At 39.0% G+C, this 15,399-nt stretch overlaps 1 protein-coding gene across 2 annotated transcripts in view; it reads left to right on the forward strand.

Moving 5' to 3' along the window:
- rasgef1ba (RasGEF domain family, member 1Ba) overlaps nucleotides 1–15,399 on the forward strand; it is a 123,447-nt gene that overhangs the window by 82,841 nt on the left and 25,207 nt on the right. The window contains exon 1 of one of the 2 annotated variants that reach the window (XM_047381489.1): nucleotides 11,773–12,087. The exons of the other annotated variant lie outside the window; for it this stretch is intronic. The gene's annotated coding sequence lies outside the window, so the exon portion shown is untranslated. Of the gene's footprint in view, nucleotides 1–11,772; nucleotides 12,088–15,399 lie in introns of those variants that run through there. 2 annotated transcript variants of the gene reach the window in all.

Here is a 15,399-nt window from a genome sequence, read left to right on the forward strand (position 1 = left end):
TTCCTCCCTCCCTGTTGGTTGGAGTACGGGGGAGTCAGGTTTAGCCTAAACCGGCTCAGTTATGGTTGAGGTGCAAACACACCCTCCATTTCTGCTACCTGTATGACCCCTTCTCTTTTCCAATGGTTATAATCAGTCTGACAGAGTTAGGTACCCCCAGTCCTTGTGGTTTTTAGTATAACAATGGCCACCAGTGGGCTCTAGATGGACAAACTTTATCAGTTTATTATTTTACTTAGTACTGCTACGCAGCCCATTCTAGACTGGCCAAACTCTAACACTCAGTAGTTTATTCTAACCTCCCCAACAACCCCGAACCATTTCAAACCCTTGGTGAAGTGCCTTGAGACAACATGTGTTGTGAATTGGCGCTATGTAAATAAAACTGAATTGAATTGAATTAAATCCTTCGGTAGGATAAATTAGGCTCTTATGAGTTGGGATGACAAAGAGGCAGAAAACATACACATCCCAGACTACCAGCTGCTCGGCCTAATTACAGACACTTCCTGGACGAGAACCTGCTGGCTCCGCTGTGCAGCTCCTCTGTGTTTTCAGACCATTAATGATATTATTATTTTGGAGACATTGCCGGGTCCTTGTAGCTCCTCTGAATGCCCCTGCAGCTGCTTCCTCTAGCACAGCTGAGGCCAGGTGAAACAAAAACAGCCGGGTAATAAATTACCTTTATGAGCTAGGCAAAATTTCCCCTTAGCCTCCAGACTGGAAACCAGTTCAGTCACTATTAAAGGAAGCAAGTCAAAATGGCATGTATTAATTTTTTCTGTAGAAATGTGTTTTATTTTTATGTGTTAATGAAAGTTTTCACTTTTTTCTTGGATTTTTACATTAAAGTTATTAATATTTTGTCTTTAAATATAAACTGACCAAACTCAGGACTTTAAAATTCTGACAAAGTTGGCATCTGATTTTAAGATTCTGATTCAGTGAAAATGTTGCTGTGATATTTCACTGTTTGTGGACTGCATCATTTCTAGTTCAAAATCTAAAATACCTTATTGGTAGTATTTTTCAATGAAAGTATATTTAAGAAACATTTGGTCTATTCTGCTTGCTAAAGCATTATCAGAATCTAAGCTGGTTATATATGATTTCAGATTAACACAGTTGGTGATTTATGTGAATTTCACTCTTTCCCAAATAAAAAATGGAGTCGTCAGTTTACTCGTATTGTTCTTGGGGACCTGAGGAACCTGTTCAGGGTTTGTGGCAGAACCCCCACAGAAAGTTGGTTTGATGAAACAAGTTTTACTTTTGTTTCTTTCCCTCTTTTGCTTCTGCTTTATTATATCTGGTGACTCTTGCATTCAAGACTCAAAAAAAGCAGGTGAATTAGCATTAAATCATTTAAAATTCACTTTCTTTGCATAAAATCTGTATTTTATTAACAACAATTCTTAACAGATTTTATAAAAATAAAATTCAATCTCACAGCGTACTAAATTTAGCCTCAAACCTTCGAGTAGATGTGTATATTTTTCTTGTGCTTTAAATAGCACAGTAAGATGTTTAAAGCTGAGCCAGTTGGTCCTATGGGGATCGCTCAGTAATTCCCGGCTAAATCAACTCATTCCTCGTTCAGTAAGGAGTAGCTTCCATCAGCTGTTCCCAGGAACTGAGCCCTGATTGACAGCACTATGGGGGTTGGTTGGAGAGGAAAGGCTCCTCCTGCGTGGTCAGGGTCACTTTACCAGGAGAAATGTGGACGTTCGTCTGTTCTGAGAAAACAGGCTGAGGACAGACATGCTTTACATTCCTCAGCCACTGAGAGGGAGGGTCGCCTTGGTGACTTAAATGGGACAAAGTCCTTGGAGGCACTGGGATCCAAATGTGTGTGTGTGGGGGGTGGAGGATTGTGGATTTAGTAAATATGCCAGGTTAAAGCTGATTGCAGGTGTAGATTGATGTCCAAAGAATTTAAAGATAAAATAAAAAACACATAAATACAAGACACCAAATGGTACCAAGTTAACTCAAAAACAGTTGAACTAAATATATTTAACTCAAGTGACTTCAGAGATGCTACCTCACATTGGATTTCAAAGCAAACATTCGTCTGTCATATAAATAAATCTGTCTTGTTAAATGAATCTGTTATGTTGTTTTGCAATCCAATATACCCACATCAACATTTGTTGGTTTCTGAGCAAGTTGCACGATGACCACGAGTTTTCGTTGCCATTAACATGTTTCTGGCATCGGTCTGGATGTATATTTGTTCTCTCTTCTTAGCAGAAGAGCTCATTTAGATTGTAAATTGGGTTACCGGCATGGATCAGATTTTAAGCCCTGCTGATGCATTTTCAGTACGATTGAGGTTGTTGCTTTGCAGAGGCCAGCCCAGGAGCTTAATGTTAGTGGTACTCTTTCCTTATTTCATCCCACCAACCCACCACTTCAGCTGGAGCACCTTGATAGCACTGACTTGGACTCCCTTTTTCTTTTTGCAAGAGACATGCATCATGTCCATACTGACATGATTTCTTAGACTTTGGGATGGTAGTGAACCAAAGGGAGAGCCATAATCTGGAGAAAACAAGCAGTTTTAAACCTTCCCAGCAGAAGTTAGTCAACCAAAATGACTCCAAGTTTCCAAATTCTTAGGTGTTTTAAGTTATTTTTATTTTTAAATTTTTTTCAGCATCTCTTTGTTATTATATTTAGGTCTTGCCTATGATCATTATTCTTTATGTTCTCCAGGTGGTGCTTTCAATTCACAACATCTGTTGTGAATTGGCGCTATATATAATAAAACTGAATTGAACTGAACTGAATTGAATTTCTTTGGGTTTGGTTTCTATCGTATTCTGGTGCATTTTAGTTTATGTTCTGTTACATCTGTAAGATTTTTTCTTTGGTTGGATTATCTCTGTTCAGCTCATTCATGTTTAAGTTATCACTCCCTGCCACAGTCATCTAGTAATCAGTTTCATTCAGACCACCTGTGCATTGCCAATCAGTCTCTCTGTCTCACCTGTGCTCTACACAATTTATGCCTTCTCCAGTCTCTGCCTCATTGTCTGATTATTACTTTTGTCTCTGTTTATGCCTTGCCAGCCCGTTATGTTAAACCAGTTTTTGCTCATGCTCCATTTCCAGCTGTAAGTTTTGTTTTGTTTTTTATTCTGTGGACTGACGGGACAAAGGTTGACCTTTTTGGAGGGTCCCATTACATCTGAACTAACATTTCAGAAAAAGACCATCATACTGACTGTCAAACATGGGGGTGGTAGTATGAGGATCTGGGGCTGCTTTGCTTCCTGAAGACCTGGATGACCATAACTGTTAAAAGGGAGTTTTTCCTCTCCACTGTCGCTACATGCATGCTCAGTATGAGGGATTGCTGCAAAGTCAACGCCAGTGACTGTCCACTGTCTCTACATGCTCATCCAGGAGGAGGGAATGCTGCAAGTCACTGACTGGATGCAATCTGCTGGGTTTCCTCAGATAGAAGAACTTTTTATCCAATTTTTTTATAAATAACTGAATCTGACTGCACTGTTCAATGGTTAGGATTACTTTGTGAAGTGCCTTGAGACAACATGTGTTGTGAATTGATGCTATATAAATAAAATGAATTGAATTGAATGACTGATGGAATTATGAATTTTGCTCGCTCGAGCTACCAGAACATCCTGCAGGATAATGTCCATCCATCAGTACAGGTCCTGAAGCCCAGTCACACTTTGGATGTGTAGCAGGACAATGATACAAAGCACTGTAATGAGACCACCTCTGAATGCCTTTAAAAAAGTTTTGGAGTGGCCTATTTATTGATTTCTGTTATAATTCTATTATGTTCCCATAAACTTATCTGCATAGCCACAGATTTGAGATGCACCATGAAAGCCAGAGTTCCTGATTCAGAACACTTGTAACTTTACCCACAGTGGACATGCTTTCCTCAGCTGTGGACCTCCTCAGCAGATCAACAGATTGCAAGAACAAGAGAATTATTTACTCAGCTGTTTACTGGATAACTCCTTTAGCCGGGCTAGTCTGCATGATACAGTGTCACGCTGACTGACCCTATGATGGAACCTGTGAGCGTTAACTGTCACGTTTTCTGACTGACCCTTTCTCATAGCAGTGACCAACATTTACCATTTAAAGCAAACAAGCATCCTTTCAAAGAAATACGCTTCCTTATTTTGGAATAAACGGCATCCTAAAGGAAACTGGCCCTTTTGCTGTCAAGTGCACAAAGGATGTATTTTTAACTCTTTGTCCAACGCCGAGCTTCCTGTTCAAATACCTTTGAAACAAAAAAAGAGGGAATTTGCGATGGAAATCCCTGCAGCTTCACAGAAATATGCACAAGACTCTTTTTTGTTTTTTTAAAAAGGACAGAGGAAGTACTTTTTTAAATGCTGGTAAAAATATGAACTATCCTTTTAATGAGTTTAAAAGTTCCCAGACAGGATCCTTAACTTATCCCGAGGGATCTGCTTTGAAGTTTGAAGTTTTTCTCTCATTTGTGTTTGTTGGGAACCTTTGGAGATACAAATGTACAGCCATGTTTTCAGTTTTTGTCAATGTAGCCTCTGAAAATTGGTGGCTGCTATAAAAATGCAGGCAAATTAGAGACTGTCCAGGCAGCCAACCACAAGATCTGGCATTCATTTCAGAGACTACTGTACCACTATGAGAAGACAGGGCCAACTCCACATCACAACAGCTTCGGAGCCCGTTTCAGTGCTAATAAATGAACTGCTGAAGTTCTTCCATATGGGTTTGAAAATTCTGTGGTGCAACATCCCAGCCTGATGCAGAGGCATATGCTCTGCAGCTGCAAATCAAAGAGGAACATTTTCTGCACGTGTGTCTGTGAAATCAACAGGTAGAAATAAGCTTATGATTACAGCAAGAGACAATCTGCAATAAGCTGCAAAAAGCTGAAAATGGTCAAAGTGCAGCAATGTTTTAGTTGCAAGAGCCCAGTGGCTTGGATGCAAAGAAGTACAGGTGCAACCTTGTTGCTGATCAAACGTGACTGTAGGTAAATCCAGTGATTGGATCTGCTTGAACTAATAGTTCTTGGTTATCTCAGTCAGTTTCAGATCCCCTGTTGCAACCATTCAAATCAGCTCTCATTATGCACCTTCAGTCCTCCTCTATGCAGTTGGGTCCTTAACAACACAGCTTTACCCTCTCATGTTACACTTCTTGTTTCACTTTTTACAGGATGAATGGCATACAGAGAGAGAGAGATCTTTGACCATTCATCTTTGGACAGTTTCTCTATTCATCCAGAGTCCTGAATCATCTCTTATGCTCTTTACTCTTTAGCTCCACTCAGAGATTTTCTGCAGGATTTCCATCTGGAGCTGAGAAGGTCATGGTTTAAGGTTGATTCTGTGTCTGATTAAGTATATCTGTGTTAATCTGACCTTATCATTTGGATCAGTGTTTTACTGACGGACCCAGTCTTACTGGAGGACCCAGTGACAACCCATTTACAGTATTCTGGCAGAGGCCATCCGATTTTTATTCTAAATGACCTGTCCTGGTGCAAAGAGTTAATAATTCAATGCACTTCAATCAGGTTACAAGAAGCTTTGGAAAAGAACCAGGCCCACAGCATCACAAATAATCCACCACTTTTCACAGGGCGCATGAGACTCTTACGTTTTTTTAGAACCACCTGTAATGTTTCTGGCTCATTTAGACTCATGTCTCAGTAGCTTGTGGTCTGAAATAAAAAGCTTTCCCACTGTCGTAGCTCAGGCTTTGCATTAAACCTCATTCAGATGCAGAGCTGGTTGCTTTGCATGAGTTGAACTCGAGTGTGTTGAACTGAGAGGAAAACAAGAAATTCTTCAGATAGCTGCAATGCTCCCATGTTGAGTATTTGTGTGTGGTGCGAAAGATTGATCTAAACAACACGGCTGCTGCTGCTGCAGGCTGTCAGGAGACATGAAACGGAGGGAGAGAACTGAACCATGCTGAAGAGCAGCGTGCATGCAGGAATCCTGAGTCTCCACAGCAGGATTCCTTAGTCCTGCTTCAGAAGCTGCTGACGTAAACGTCTCCAGCGTGCACTTCATCTTACCTCGTTGTACGCCTGCTGACCTATTTTTCTGCACTACTAATCACACAGGGAGCAGTCCTTAAGCCTGTCTCTCCCCATCAAAGGTTAAGAAAAAAATCCAAGAAAGGAGAGGAGACAGAGCAAGCTCTGACATTACTTATTCACAACAGTCAGATCATCACATCCTCCGGGGTGTGTTCCAACTACAGGGGGATCACAATTTTACAGTCATGTTCAAAATAAAGTAATAAAACTAAACTAAGCCTAAAGCTTTTCAGTCACTTTGGCTTTGTGTTTGCGATTGATCCGTTTTTGTTTGTTTTTATTTTTCATTGCAAATGACTGAAATAAATTAATAAAATAAAAAAAAGAAATTAAAATGCTTGAAAATAGTATAATTTGTGACACCAACAAGTTAAAACACCAGCTCAACAGAAAAAAAAAAAAAATTAAGCATACTGACCAACATTACTTTATGGGTAAATTATTTATTGATGTTTGTCCTTTTGTTTCTAGAAAACTGAAAAATTAAGTTTCAGCTGAAAACCCCTGGGAAGCGAAAACAATTCACTGACAAGTAAAACTGATCCCTGAAGTGTAAGTGTATAAGTAAGTAAATGTTGATATGTCATTTGGTGACATGACCTTTACTCTCTGTGAAACCCCCGTATCTATTCCAAACCATGGGACTTTTTCATGTTCTTTTTTTTCCCTTCGGTCTCATTTAGTGTCTAAAGAAAATTTCCAGAGCCACATATTTCTATTAGTTCCTCAAATCTGTTTTCTTTTTTAGTTTCTGATGACAAGTAAATTTTTTCCTATCAGCCAGCCAACCAACCAGAGTAAATAAAATAATAAAAATGCATAATTTGAAGAGCTTATTGTATATCTAACGCTGAAACAAGAAGTGACACTTAAACATTTAATATGTGAAAGCAAAGTCTTTTTTAACCAGATAATCAAACTTTACTGCTTTAAAATCTTGTCTCCAACTCCTTCGACTAAACAAAACATCTCCTTTTTGCAGAGCTGCCTGAATATGCATGGGACCTCTCTACCTCAGGTGTAAGTTGTTGCGTTAGTAAATGAAAGCCCTAAGTGTCAAAGCAGACATCTCAGGACCAAGAGAAACCATTAACACCTCGCCTCCTTCTCTAGGAGCCTTTCCCTTTGGATGATTTCTCTTGTTATTTGAAACAGAGACGAGTTTGCGATCAGCGGCAGCAGTTAGCAGACACGTTAACATGCATCAATGTAGATGTGACTGAGGATGTGAGTCCTTCAGGTACATGTGGCTCCATTAACAATGTTAGCTCTGTCTTTGTTTTGTTCGTTTGTATGTTTTCTAAACATTTGTGAATGCCTAAAACTTTGTAAAAATTAGTCCCTGCGTTCTTTGACCTGAGGCCTTTGCATTCATCCCCCCACTGCACCAGCTTTTGTTTCATTCAAATGAATAAAGCAGCTGCATTTTTTTCCTGCTGTGCTTTTGTCCCTATGAACATTCCTGTGAAGCTTTGCATTCCTCCAAGCATCACCATGATGACGTACCACCAACAAGAGTTTGCAAACCCAAACGGATCTTCTGAACTTCTGGAAAAATTGGGAAAACAAGCTTAACTCCTGATGATCCGTGACAGTCATTGGGGGTGTTGTGATATATTGGATTTGATTAATACGAGTCATTGTTCATTATCAGAGTTTTTACCCAGAAATGAGACTCAGTAGGCAGACATTTGGTAATGTTTAACCTTTTTGCATCCACGTGTTTATACTTACGTGAGCATTTTTTGTTGAAAGATGCATCTAAACCATGTGCTCCTTAGAGGTCAAATAAAAGGGACATTTTACTTATTGTTTTTTACATGTTTTTGGATGGTTAACTCTAAATATAGGGGTGTTACAGTACACAAAAATCACAGTTGGGTACATATTCTGGTTTTAAAGGCTGTACGTTTTCAGTATGCTCAATCAAGAAAAATAAATGAAAATATATGATTTTTTTTAACTTTGATTAGAAGTAAACTGACAGTTTCTGAAATTAATTTGATTTTATTTTGTTCTGAAATTTTAAAAAGTGGAAAGTATAGAACAGAGTGGAGATTTGGATTTGATGGGTTTTTTTTCAATGAAATAGTACCTGGAAAGATAGATCATACAACACAACCACTTGAAAACACTCAATGTTAAAGTTTAGACTTTTGTAAATAAGCCTGTGCCCATACTTGAGAATAAAACATGTTTAAATCACTTCAGAGTTGTTTTGATATTTTGACAATCTAGTGTCCCAGCTGTACCTGAATGCAGCGTACGCTGTTGGGAAAATCATCCATGGAGGTGTAGCTCTTTGAATCTCTAAAACTTTTGTTTCTGAGTCTTGGTTTCAGCTTTGTGAAATAGCAGAAACAGAGATCAGAAGAGCTGTGAGTTGACCCTCCAGCAGTTAAACATCAAACTTTATTTTTCTCATAAGCAACTCTTCAGGAAACTCAGAGACCAAGAGAAAAAAATCTTACAGTGAATTCCTGCTGCCTTATCCCCCTTTTCCATTTGTCCCTACTCGGCATGGCGATCCCGTCATCAATGAGATGGTACATAATTGTAAAGGAAAACTAAACAAACCATGTAGAGCCGACCCGAGTTGAGTACAGTAGGTACTGGTAGGAAAGGGGCTTTAATGTTAAGACTATATTGGGCGAGTCAGTGTCAGTGTTTATTTATTCTCATGCAGGTACGTTTCACATCCAGCACATCAGTCTGAAAGTCACACTCACGCATTCACACTTCGAGCAAACCCTTCTCCCTATAAGCGTGGCCGTCTACCTTTTAGCATAACAATGAAGGCTCTGATTTGCTGTTGAATCTTTAACACTTTGTGCCAGGAGGGTGAATTTGATGAGAACCCTGCAGTACCCTGCACAGTTTTCACACTGGTAGGAATCCTGCTGAGTAACCCATCAGGCTAGCTGCCCCCATGAAGGCTGTTACCTGAACGGACAAGCTGTGAATCTTTTATTCAGCCATCTAACCTCGGCTGCACTGGTTCAGAAGCTGTCCAGTTAAAAACAAAAATTAAACATAAAGGACTTTAAGCATATGATCCCAATAAATAAATAAATCCCTTATAAATAGTTCAGCCTCTGATCAATTACGCCTTCTCAACATGGTTGTTTTTTGAGGTAAATTGTCATGTTTTGGAAGTTTTTGAGCTTTTTTTTTTATTTTTGTGTATTTATTTGGACGTTTTCCTTGTTAGATAATTATTTATTTTTCTAGTTATTCTCTGTATACTTTCAGGTAGTATTTTCGGTTAGGTTATTCCCATGTCACATTTTTGCTTTCACTTTCTGCTGCAGCCACTGTAATCAGTTATTTTTTCCACCTACTTCATGCCAGTCAGTCTCACCTATTGTCCTGTACCATGCACATACTCATCAGTTTCACTTACTCCTCAGATGTGTTAATCTTTGCTAAACCCAGATTATGTAATAGTTCTGGATGTTGATCAAATTTGCTGTTAATTTAACATGGGAGTGTCATGCGGAGTGTCAGCCAAGAGCAAATGTTTTCCAACTAATTTCAGATTTATTTCACATTTCTCCTGCCTTCCAAATAACATGCAGTGGTGTTTATCTCAAAAAAGCCTCAGCCTCTGAGCAAGTCATGCTGTTTACTTACAACCTGACATTCAGGTACAGAAGGAGAAAATAAAACGTTTTTTGCTCTTACTTTTGCGTCGTTTAACACTCAGAAACCAGGCACACAGAACATGGCGACAAAACCAAGACTGACCTGCAGCAATGAACTGCAGCAATGGATTTAATACAGCTTTCATTTAAATATAATTGCAGTTTGCATGTTTATTTCTTCTAATGCATACAATTTTGTTACTTTCTACAAATTCATTGTGCGAGTTTCATTTTGGGCTTTCATTCACTGTGTGCCGAGGTCTTTCATTATTCTACAAAAGGCAGCATCCTTTTATGTGTCACCACTTAGAGATGCTTGTCTTCTTGTATTATGTGAACAAACAGTGAACGTCAGCGTGGCCTTGAGGAACAAAATAGGTTCCAGAGACAGAGGGGTTTTAGTTGTTTTATTATATTGTATTACATTATAAGCACAGCTCAAAATGTTTAAAATTTATGACAAATTTAATATTTTTTGTCACTCATTTCAGAAAGTAAAACTTATATATGGATTCATTACACATAGACTTAAATATTTCAAGCCTTTACCTCTTGTAATTGAGATGGCAATGGCTTACAGATAATGAAAAGCCAAAATTCAGGGTCTCACAAAATTTAAAAATTTTAAAAGAATTAATGAATAGGAAGTTAAGGGGAAGGAAAAAGTGTGGTGAGGAAAAGTACACTTCAACAAGGATAACCACTAAGGATTGTCAAGCAGAATCGATTGAAGAATTTGTGGAGCTTCACAAGGATTGGACTGGGGGTGGGGTCAGCGCAATAGAAACACAACAAGTTAGTGATATACTGAGGGGCCTGACCACGCAGGAAAGTTAGAACTAAAATTTTAAAGTCAATACGGACTTTGACTGGGAGCCAATGAAGAACAGATAAAAAAAGAGTGTTGTGGGCCATTCTAGATGAACCATGTAGAATCAATGTGGATTCATTAAGAATTCACCTCTGCCTTCCTACCATGTGAAAAGTAGGTACCAATGTAAATGACAGATTAAATAATAAACAGCAGTTGTTACTTATTTGAAAATCCTAAGTTGGTCAATGTTTAGACCACAAGATAAGACCAAATCTAAAGTGTGACCATTTTTATGAGAAGGACCAGAAACATGCTGTACAAAGTTAAATGAGTCCATGAGAGTTAACAGTTCTGCTGCCATAGGACAAGATGGGTCAATTTCAAAATCAGTTTCAATTTTAATTTCCCTTTGGGATGAATAAAGTATTTTTGATTTTTTTTTTTTATAAATGTGGAGATTGAAATCCCCAAGTATTAAAATTCTCTCCATTTTAATAATAGATGATAGATATTCTGTAAAAACGAGCTCATAAACGAGCAGGAGCAGGAGGTTGGTACACTAAAACACAAGAGTGTTCGTTTCCAACCTTAAGTGTCTGTAGATCGAAGGAGTTGTATGTATTTGTGTGCACCAGTCTGCAGCAGAAAGAATCCCTGTAGCCAGTCCACCTCAAGGAGAGCTAAACACAGAACAATTGCTCTTTTGTAATATTTAAATAATCTGAGAAACATGATTTGGGATTTTGTTATTGGCTGTGAGGCATAATCATCCAAATAAACAGAAATTAACACTTGAAACATAACTCTGTATGTAATGGATCTATTTAATGTATTGATCATCAGATATGTGTAGACCTAAAATCCTGACAGACCAAACAAGTGAAAATCTGTGGCAGATTATGACATATTGGTTCAGTTGTTGCTTGTAACTTGATAAAATTCCACCTCAAAGTTCCTGTCAAGTCAGAACCTGCTGGATTTTCCTCTTTAAAATCTTGTAAATAAAACGGAAGGAATAAAGAAGTGAAACTTTAGATGGATGGAGAAAATATCAGTGTGGGTGAGCAAATGGAGAAAGGGAGAGGGAAATGAAATGAAAGAAGCAGAGGAAGGGTGAGGTGGGGGAGTTTGATTGGGAGGAGTGCTCTGCTCTCTGATTGGCCGCTTTCTCTCTCTCTGTCTCTCTCTCTCTTTTTCTGTGTGTCAGTAAAGTGTTGAGGCTGAGCGCGGCTTTAAGAGCTCAGAAAAGGCAGCGGACAAACACAACTATCGGAGGTTTTATTACTTGATGCTTCTGAATTCCTTCCGGCTCTGCTGATCGTTGATGCTGAATTTAATCTCGGAATACAAGTCTTTTTTTTTCTGGCTTTTATTCGCTGCATCAACTGAACGATGCTGCAGTGAGAGAGGAGCGCACTGAGCGTCTCGGTTTATTCACATGTAAAAAGAGAAAGTGTTACGCGTAGACTATTTATTTTCGATCATTTTGGAGAAAGAAAAAGCTCAGACTTGCTCGGTTCCTGCTTGTTACGGTGAGTTTTTTTTTATTTATCATTGTTTTTTGGGTTTAAATTTTGTTTCTGTTTGAATTTGGTTCTGGACCGCGTCCAAAGTGCGCGCAGGTGCTGGATGGAGCGCAGTCCATATTCACATCCGAACCCGCCTGAGGTGGTGTTTATAAATGAACTCATGCTTTAATCACTGCTTTTCTAGTTACATTGCACCTGTTCAGTCCGCAGTTTTCAAGCTCTGCTTCTTGTACAATGAGTCCAAGCTTTGCGTCTTTCTCTGAACTAATCGTTTAAGTTGCTAATCCCAACCTTTTTGCCAAAGAGACCCTCCCTGAACACATTCTCCCCTAAAAATTGAATGTTTGAAATCAGTGTCTGGCTATTTTTACCTCTCTACCTTGTGGCTAAGAGGATTCCCTCTTCCCTGATGCTCCCCTGCAGAGACAGAGACAGTAGAGTTAATCCTGCATCTCTCTCCAATACCTCTGGCTCTTGCTCCTTGGCTTTCTGTGGCAGAGCTTGGATTGGGGTTTCCCTCAATGTGCTGACAAATTTAATCCATTTATCGGTAATTTGGGATCACCTGAATAGGTTATTGTTTTCATTGTCAACATGGTTTTTATTTGTTGGTGCAAGAATTTAATATTCAATGGTATATAGCAAATAATATTTTACCCTTTGTAAAATCCTCTCCATTAACTAAACTACAAGCAGATATTGGTTTCGATAATTAGTCGGGCTATCTGCTTCAGGTAGCCAGCCTGCACAGTGGTCTTTGCTAACAGTAAGTGATGAATTGAGCTCCTATAGTTTCCACTCCATACCTCTCTGTGTTTTCTTCCAACCTGAAATCTTTCCAAGATGCCAGAATTTGCCTTTCCTGTAAGTGAGTGGAAAATGTAGTAGGCGTCTTCCAGCCAGTTTATCACCAGTGTTGGATGGGCAGTACTGGTTTGCGTTATGCTCAAATACAGCTGGAGAAAACTCGTCTGGCACTGGCACTTTCTTTAGCAACTTCTTGAAAAGAGAATATGCTTTAGGCTTGTAAAACCTTGGCATACCTTTAACATTTAAGTGTGATATGAGACCTCCGTCCAGATTTTCAGCGTCTTTTTGTAATCCCAAGAGACATTTTTGCCCTTGCTTTTACTAAATAAAATGTGCCTTGAGTCATAAAACCAACATGCTTATCAAGAGTCATAGCTCTTTCAATAACATTTGTTTGTTTTACAGTGAAAGAAGCTTCATTTCATTTCTGTCTTTAGGTTTTACAACCAAGAAAATATAAAACAATGGCAAATAAATTATATTTAGGGAAACAGAAGAAAAAATAAAGCAGCAAGTAATCTATGGCCTAATGACAAACAAGGCTTTCTTGTGCTACTAGTAACATTGTGTTGTGTTAATTTAGAGACATTCTATGGAAATACCTAGAACACTTAATATATTAGCAGCTTTTTTGTCCAAAGTTAAATAAAGCTCCTGTGGAGGGCCTATGTGACCCTGGAGCCAGAGGTTGCAAACTAAAGTGATCTAGACATTTTTTTTTTCTTTTTAAATAAATGTCTACTTATTTGAGTTTATTTTATTTTAAAAAGTTTTCCGGCTCTGAATCCCAACCTGTGCTGGTTGAGTCTAAGCAGCATCTCTCTGTGTTGTCTGGGGGATTAATGATCCTGCTGAGGACTGATGATTCCAGGTGACAGTTTGCTGTATGGAAGCTATTATTTTTCTCGCTTGGTACAGCAGCGGTTGATGTGTTACGTCACAGTTGCTTGTTCCTGCATTAAAGCCTTTTAATGGTTCATGGTTCAGTTTTGGATTGTAGGTTAAAGTAATTCTGACCTGCTTTAGACTCAGTGCTGTTCCTCTTCGGTTTCTTCAGCTATCTCTCCCTCATTTCCTCAGTGAGTGAGATTCCTCATGCCTGTCAGTGTTTACATAGTAAAGGGGGTATGGGGGTTGTTGATGTACTGATGATCCCTCAAAGTGTCTGCAAGACATTTCCCCCAACTACATGGATGTGTCTGTTTTTCTGCTATTTTTAGTGGAAGAATACACATTTCTGACCATTTCCCCTTCAGGATTCCATCTGTTCCTCAACTGCGTTACGTCAGTGTTTGGGTTTCCTGCTGTGACCTCATTACTCCTCTGTAGAGAAATAAAAAGAATTTAGGTTAAATTGAGGGTTTGTCTTTTTCATCTTTAATGTAAAAGTAATTGTCACTTCTTGACAACCTCTGAAGTGGTGATGCATGTTCATGATGAGCGGTTGTTAACAGCATGGGCGGGACAGAAAGAGTCCTGGAGAGGTCGTTTGGAGGCTCATTATTTTGGGCTAAGTTAGAGACCAGACTTCTATCATTGTCCCTCCGGGGAGCAGCCCTGCCCATGTTTTAAGAGGTTACCTGAGAGCTTACGCTGCTAATGGTTCCTTATCATTCAGGTTGAATGCATTCAAAGGGCTGGAGTTCTGGTCCTAGTAACCTATTTTCCTGAAAGAGCTTTTTGACATTCGAAATTCAACAATGTAGTTACTGGTATTGCAGTAAGTCCAGACATTAAGAACTGCTCTTCTTGAGCCTTGTTTCAAACTGCAACATGGGAGAAAGACATTCTTATATTCTTTTAGTTTCAGAGGTGCTTATTGGAATAAAATCTCCTGCAAATGTTAGAAAACCACTAATGTATTAAACAGACAAATCCATCATAACCCAATATAAATAATGCCTGTAAAATAATAAAAAAGTAAAAATTTAATTTTTTAACATATTGTCACCATTAATCTCAGTAAGCAGAATTCTTCTGTTTTTTATATCCGTTTCAAGTCCAAAGCAGACTTTTTCAACAGTCTGTGACAGATGGTTAAACACTCGGCCAGTAAGGCTATAATTAAAATAATCTACCCATCCTAAACACCCCCCCATCTCCTCTTAGTTTTGGTGGCATGTTGTTTGTTTACCTTCAATTACCACCCAGCCGGCGGCTTCACTGAACCAACAGCGAAGCACTGAGAGTTTGTTTTTGTGGTCCCCCAGTCCTACGCCTGGGCCGGCACCTGGAAGCCATGTGTAAATCACAGGGTCTCAGTTGTGTCTGCTTCTGACCGTCCTTCCTTTGTTTTTGTCAGGAAGGCTGCAGCTGCTGGGTTTGAAGCTGAGATGGGCAAATGCTCCTGGCTTCAGTGCAACCAAATAAACAGGTTTTATTTAAGCCACTTCATTCAGCTCAGGTGACAGAAAAATCGGTTTGTAGTATTTTTAGCAGAGATGCACCAATCAGAATTTTCTGGCCAACTTTAATTTTTTCTTTAAAAGTTATAATATTAATGTA

The sequence above is a fragment of the Girardinichthys multiradiatus genome, chromosome 12 (genome assembly GCF_021462225.1).
Source record: "Girardinichthys multiradiatus isolate DD_20200921_A chromosome 12, DD_fGirMul_XY1, whole genome shotgun sequence".
NCBI classification, from domain to species: domain Eukaryota; kingdom Metazoa; phylum Chordata; class Actinopteri; order Cyprinodontiformes; family Goodeidae; genus Girardinichthys; species Girardinichthys multiradiatus.